The 7001-nt window shown below is 45.7% G+C and overlaps 1 protein-coding gene across 6 annotated transcripts in view; it reads left to right on the top strand.

Moving 5' to 3' along the window:
* The first annotated feature begins 343 nt into the window (after positions 1-343).
* PTPN5 (protein tyrosine phosphatase non-receptor type 5) overlaps positions 344-7001 on the top strand; it is an 86558-nt gene continuing 79900 nt past the window's right edge. For 2 of the 6 annotated variants that reach the window (XM_052694064.1, XM_052694063.1), the window contains exons 1-2: positions 344-990; positions 4157-4306. The gene's annotated coding sequence lies outside the window, so the exon portion shown is untranslated. Of the gene's footprint in view, positions 991-1115; positions 1233-2312; positions 2852-4156; positions 4307-7001 lie in introns of those variants that run through there. The other 4 variants (XM_052694061.1, XM_052694058.1, XM_052694060.1 and 1 more) reach the window with 4 other exon arrangements.

Raw genomic sequence — 7001 nt, 5'->3', positions numbered from 1 at the left:
AGGACGAGGCCCCTCAGGCACCAGGTGTTGGGTTTTTTGTCAGTTTGGAACAGACTGCCTTGTGCAGGAGAAGGGCGTTCATCGATGAGGAGCGGGCCTCCGCGCCCACCCCTCAGCCTCGGTCAGCCCGCTCTGAGGGCCACCTGCCCTCTCCCCACGGGCGGTTTCCCGCCAAACGCGGCTGGCAGGGGCGGCCACCTCCGCTGCAAAGCGCGCGGCCAGCCGCGGCGCCCGGAGGACGCCGTCGCCCTTCGCGCACGGGGCGGCTACGGGCGCCCGAGGTGGGCACCGAGTCTGCAGCCGCGCCACATCCGCGCGGGGCTCAGCGTACGCGGCGGGCAGCGGAGGACGCGTCCGGCTGCGGGGCCTCACCGCGGCAGCGCCGGCTTGCCCCCGGCTGCCGCTTTCATTCATGCTTTCTCCTTCGCCATCTCCCTCTCTCTCCGAGCGAGTGAAAACAGGAGTGCGCGTGGGCGGCCGCCGAGCGGCTCGCTGTCAGTCAGCCGCCGCGCTGCGAAGAAGGCGAGCGAGGGAGAAGGAGGGGACCAGCTTTCCCCGGCAAGGGGAAGCTCTGTCGGCGCTGCCGCTGCCTGCCGGCCTCGCGGCTCTTCCCGGGGGCATCCGCAGAGCCTCTCGGCCCGCGTTGGGGGGGGCTGCGGGGAGGCGGCTCCTCGCCCGCTATCGGCACCTGCCCCCCCCCCCGCCCCTGTCTGGCGGAGGGGTCCGCGCCGCCGGCGGCGCGCGCGTGTGTACGTGTGTCTGCCAGGGGCCGCCGCAGCGGGGAGAGGCGCGAGGCAAGTCGTGACGGCTTCAATGGCCGTAGCGGCTCCGGGCGGGCGCTGAGCGGCGGGTGCTGCGCGCTGCGGGGCTGAAGGCTTCGCGGGGCGGGGGGTGCGCGGCGCTCAGAGGATCGCCGACCCCGCCCCGCCGCAGCGAGCGGCTCTGCCTTTGTGCTTCCTCCGCACCTGAGGTGCGAGGCCGGGAAGGGAGGTAAGGCTGCGCGGCGCTTCTCCGTCGGCCGCTTCCCGTTTCGTTCCGGGGAAGGAAGGAACGCGGAGGGGCGAGAGGCGGCGGCGGCCCCGCTGACGGGCTGGGGGCTGCGGGGCGGGGGAGGGGCTCGCTCGGGAAGGAGCGGGCGGTTCGGAGAGGCTGCTCTCGAAACGAGCGCGGCCGTGAGTTCGCTCCGGCCGGATGTTAGCAACAGCTTCGCCGCGCCGTCCCGGAGCTGGCGGGTGAGTGGCGGCGCTCAGAGCGCGGGGCCGGCGCGGCTGGTAGCGGAGCGCGGGGCGCCGGCTGCTGCAGCGGGAGGCGGCTGCATGTGCGCCCCGAGAGCTGGGCTGAGAATTACGGCTGCGAAAGGGTTTGATTGGGCAGCGCTCGCAGCCGGGGGTTGCGTTGCGTGCTGGGGTTAGAGATTGAAACGAAGTGCGGCCGTGTCGTCCTCTGTTCTGACATCGTAAGCGTTGCGTGTGCAGAAGAAGCGTTTTGGGGGTTGATTTGTTTTCTCAAGCACTTGGAGATGATTTTTGCTGTGTGCATCCTATAGGGCATTCCTAGAGGGAATGGTTTTAAACTGAGACAGGGGGAGGTTTAGGTTACATATTAGGAGGAAGTTTTTCACACGAAGGGTGGTGAGGCACTGGAACAGGTTGCCCAAGGAGGCTGTGGATGCCCCATCCCTGGAGGCATTCAAGGCCAGGCTGGATGTGGCTCTGGGCAGCCTGGTCTGCTGGTTGGCGACCCTTCACATAGCAGGGGGTTGGAACTGGATGAGCATTGTGGTCCTTTTCAACCCAGGCCATTCTGTGAATCTTTGTAGTATTTTGCTGCGTTTTTGTCTGTGTGGATTTCTTTTTTAACTTCTCATTCTGCATTACATTTATGGATTAAGGGCTGAGCTTTAAAATGTTTTTCATTATGGTGCAGAGTTGTCAACTGGATGCCATGCTTGTAAAACTAGAACAGAAACCTCTAAATGACAAGATCAACAATTTCAGGAGGTCAATATAGAAGGCACAACAGAAATGTCAATCTGAGTGTTTATAGGATGTGTCTTCTAATATGAATGTATAAAGCAGGAGAGCAAATGAATGCATTCAGCGTGAACATACCTAAACTTCTTTGAAATGGAAGGGTTTTCTTTTGTGGGTTTTTTTTCCACTTTGGCATGCAGTTCATGTTTAGGAAGAATTGTATTAGTTTTGGTTTTGTTTGTCTATGGAGGAAAAAAAAAAAAAAAAAAAAAAAAAGCCAGAAAGGGAAGAGGAGTTGCTTAGCATTTATGGATTTTTTTATTTTTTTGGTGGTGGTTGGGGTTTGTTTTGTTTTCCTGGGATCTCAAAATTCCATCAGGCAGTAGGATGCTTTCCATTACCTGGAAAGGCAGATGTTGCTGCAGCAGGGGAAATTACACTGACTTGTAGCATAAGAAGGGGTGAGGAAAAAATCCTGTGACTCCTTTTGTTTCTGTATAAAACATCAGTCAAATATAGAGCTTTAAGTCCCTCAGATAGTCGGACTGTTGGAAGCAAGAATTTAGTTCTGTGGTGTCTGCTCTATTCAGGGCTTGTTAAGAGAAGAGATTAGATATGCAAGACAGTTAAGTTCAATTAAGAGAGGAAGTGAAGCTAATGCACAAATTAAGAAATTTCTCTTTGCAGAATAAAATGAGTTCATTTGTCACATCCTCTGTTAAAGAATTCTACCTACTTGGTTTCACCTGTAAAGCTGTCTGCAAACCTCACCAAAGGTGATTTTTCCCAGGATTTGTTGATTGTTGGCTGCTCAACCAAATGGCTTTGACCTGTGTGCTGCTGAATCAGAAAGAAGAGGCAGTAGAGTCTTACAGCCTGTAGGTTTTCTAGAAGAGGTTTTCTGATTGATATCTTTGTTTTTTTTAAAAAAGTTCACAGTGAAATCTCATCCTTGCTGAAATTGCTGAGAATTCTTTGTTGCAATTCTTCCTAGGTTAGCTTCTTTTTCTGCATAGACCACAGTCAAGTATGACTGATGTGACCCTAGGGTCAATTTATGATGAGATAGAGATTCTGTGGTTAATCTATGAAGAATTTATTTCTAGTTTTTGAATATAACATGTTTCTACTTCAGAGGATGTTTGAGACTCCTTGCGAATGAAACATGCAAGTGAAAGTCATGAACTGAAGACTTGTGTTAGCTTTTAGCAAAGCAAGGCCGGAGGAGATACTGAGTACATCCTTCAGGCCCTGCTTATATATTGGTTTGATAAATAAGTTCAATCTAACAGCAGGAAGTGACTCAAAATGGCAAAAAAGGAAGCAAAAATCCCTTACCTTTGAGGTATTTGCTCACCTGTTTCGTGTCAGGCAGACGGCACGCGGCGGGGTTTGCATCTTTGGGTCCTTATAAATGTAGTAGGTGAGCCATGATATGCAGGAAAGACAGTGGTCTCCAATGTCTCTGGAACACAACAGGATTTCTTAATCCTACTGTGGAGCTTAGGCAGTTTTTTGGCTCTTCACACTATGTTGATGGTATAGAACCAGTTTGACTATTTTGCTACCATTCCTATCATTAGAAGTGTTAGTGCAACCTTCAGCATTTTTATAACAAAGCTGACATGTAGATGCCACTGCATGCGTTAGCAGTAATTCTTGGTTTTGACATAATTTCATCCTTCAGGTATAAATAACTCACTTGAATTAAAGGGAGACAGTGATCCTCGTTGTAGAACATCAGATAAATACCTTCCAACAAACACTGCTGTATAATAAGTCTATTTAGACCTTTTTTTCTACAAATAATGCATATGATGCTGGGTTTGCATAGCAATGAGTTGTTGAAAAAGAGCTAATCAAATGTATTACGTTTTATGCGCATTAATTTGTTTAGGTTGTTACCTATTTTCATAATCCTTTGTACAAAGCTGATCGTTCAGACAGACCAGAGGTTTGAATGGGTTTTGAAATCTTCAGTGAAAGGTTACTGAGAGCTCCTAAATGCAGACATCCCAGTAGTTTTGCCCATAGTGATGCTGCTGAAGTATATCCGTGTGTATAAGCTATGACAAAGCTAGAGTTAACTCTCTGTTTTCTTAAATCACTCTGTTTTCATGAATTCAAAGTTGTGAGTAATTTATATCTTACTAGAATTGTTCTTTTGCTCACTCTGTCCACAGATCATGTTTCATTAAAAGTGCTGACGAGAACCCAGAACTCTGAAGACAGCGGTTTTGTGCAAGATAAGAATGTTAGAATGTTCCTTGAAGAAGCTGATGGAGGATAGAGCTCTGGCAGTGCAAGATGACACCATAATATAGTCTGAAATTGTAAGTCTTGACAAAGGCTAGATGTCTTTAAGTTACAAGAGATTTTTGCACTCAGAAAACTTAATGGTGGGTTACAGTCTGCTTTCAGGACCTATGCAAACTTGTTTGGGTTTTTGGAGTATGCTGATATGGCTATAAACAAACTGGGTTTTCCTCAGTGGGTCAGATTCTCTCTCTACACAGATGAGAACTGAATCCCTTTCCATGAGAGGAAGTAGAGTTGATTCATCCTGTTGAGCCTGAGATCTGCACCCATCATTTTTCTGCTACTTTGTTTTTAGAGCTGCTAGGACATCTAGGAAGTTGCTGATGTAAACTTTACAACATGGCTGAATTTATTAAAGGAGTCTCCATTTCTGAAACTCTGTATTCCTAATGAACTGGTTTACTTGCAGAAGGCTGTTTGGAACCTGTAGTTACCATCAGTCATGAAATCATCAGTGCTATGAAACATACAAAATATTTCATGTGAATTTTCCAAAGCTTTGCGAAGTCTTTTGTTACAACTGAGACTTTTTGCAGTATAGGGATCTGTCACTAGGGAACAGGTGAGGTCTGGAAGGTAGATTATTGACAATTACACTTAAAGTACATCACATGGTTGCACTATGACATTAAATACAAAAATAACACTATACTTCTCAGATATGAGATAGATAACTAAAACCGGGGAGGAAAATCAGTATTAATAGATATTTTCTTGGGAACTGCAAGTCCAACAAACTTAGTTTCTTTCTGTTTCAGAGAGTGGAAGTATCACATCTCAGGCTTCCATCTACTTTTACCTTCATCACAGTTCTTTTAAGAAATTTAAATGCAATAAGCAGTCTTGCAGAGTGTGTTTCTATTTAGCAGTAGGCAGAGAGCAAATCCTGTCCTTTATTCACATGTGACAACGAGAGATGCAGGAAATAATGTTTTTGGTGAGAAATGGAGAACTGATTTCTGTATGGAAATTTACTACTATTAGCTACCAAGCTTATTTATTGTATGTACACACCTTTCTACAGAACAAGATGTGGAAAACGAAATCGTGCAACTACTCTTCTAGTAGTTACCCCAATTAAACTCTTAGACATAAATTATAGTGTAGCCATGTATGGTTGTAGAAGTTGGGAAAATTGTGTCTAAACCTGGAGGAGAGGGGAAAAAAGCAAACAAAACAAATGCAAGATGAGTTGTAACAAAAGCATGAAAATCCTCAAAGCACATGTGCTTTGATAAAGGTAGATATTTTTATCTGTGAAACCAATGTATGAAGTCTAGGTTACGTGTCCTCTTAATATCCACTCCTCTGTACTGTATCTGTGTCTGGTGGATAATGGTAGAACAGTTATTTTACAGGTAGTGATGCATTTTTATGAATAATGAAGAAGAGAACTGGGAAACTCATTACTTCTTGAAATGCATATTTACTGAGTTAGAAATTAGTCTACGTCAATCCTGCCAATTCTCTGTGTGCCTTTTCAAGGAGTCCAGCTAAAGGTATTGTCTGTGATGTGCCATTAAGAACTAGATACTGCAGAACTGATGCTGAAGTAACACTAGTCTCTGATCTTAAGTCAGTGAAGTATGAAATTGGCCTGTGAATAAAAACATACTCTCGTTGTGACTGAAGTTAAACAACTTAAATGAATTCAGATAGTGAAATCATTTGGATGAATGCATACCTCACTTCAAGGAGAGCGTGAAGAGAAATGGAATGTTTATTTTATTGCTTCTATATATCTCCCAGTCAATGCTTTGGGTTCCTTCCACTGGACTTTAGTCATGCAGATGTCTGTTAGCAGGCCAATGAGTCCTAGTGTTTAGCACTGCTGATTCTTACCCAAGGTTGATCCTACAGCTTGTGTGCTGACTGCAGCCAAGCAAATGGAGGAAGACAGGGATCTTCGCTTTCAGTTTTGTGTCATTCACTCTGGAGGCTGTACTCCAGACAAAAAAATCCCACACGACAAACTAAAGCCAAACACCAACAGTGCCATTGAATTCATAGCATTCCTCGCAGCCAGATGCTTCCTTCTTCGTAAGGCCTCAGTTTCCCTCTTCTCAACATAGGTCTCAAAGTTGGGTTTTACTTCTCTGAGCCAATTTGTCTTGCATATCATTTTCTTGTTTGTCTTTAGACACTTAAACATTTCACACCTCTTAGTAGTACAGCAGAAGTATTCACACTTCTGAGTCTCTGAAGTCTGAGCTTGAAGCTGCTTTTTCTAATCCAGAGCATCCATATGGTTCTGTGTCAGTGACTGGAGTCTGACCTAATTTTGTCCAAGGAGGAGATACTTTGTCTTACATGGGGAAAAGTTAATGGTTTCCTGATGAGCTAAATCTTTTTCTTTTTTTTTTTTTAATCATTCTTCATCTCTCGTTTAACACTGATGTTAGACATGCTTGCAGACAGTCAGCTGGCAGTATGGAGCATTTTTATTGGTCTCAGAAAGGTGATTCTGTGAGTAGCAAACATAACTCAACAGGAACCATAACCAATCCATTTTACACCATTCCAATTCCAATTAATGCTATTAGCAACTTGAATATCAGTATCATAGTTATTTCCCACTCATGTTGGAACCAGTAAGCCTTGCAAGGTATTATAAACCAATGCATTTGGAAATTCAAAACATCTCTTTTGTTAGAGAACTACCTGACATTACTTCACACACAGATTTGTTCTAGAGACTTAATAACCTTT

This window comes from Tympanuchus pallidicinctus, unplaced genomic scaffold (assembly GCF_026119805.1).
Source record: "Tympanuchus pallidicinctus isolate F22 unplaced genomic scaffold, pur_lepc_1.0 scaffold3, whole genome shotgun sequence".
In the NCBI taxonomy this organism is placed as follows: domain Eukaryota; kingdom Metazoa; phylum Chordata; class Aves; order Galliformes; family Phasianidae; genus Tympanuchus; species Tympanuchus pallidicinctus.
This window is presented reverse-complemented; position numbering and strand designations above follow the sequence as displayed.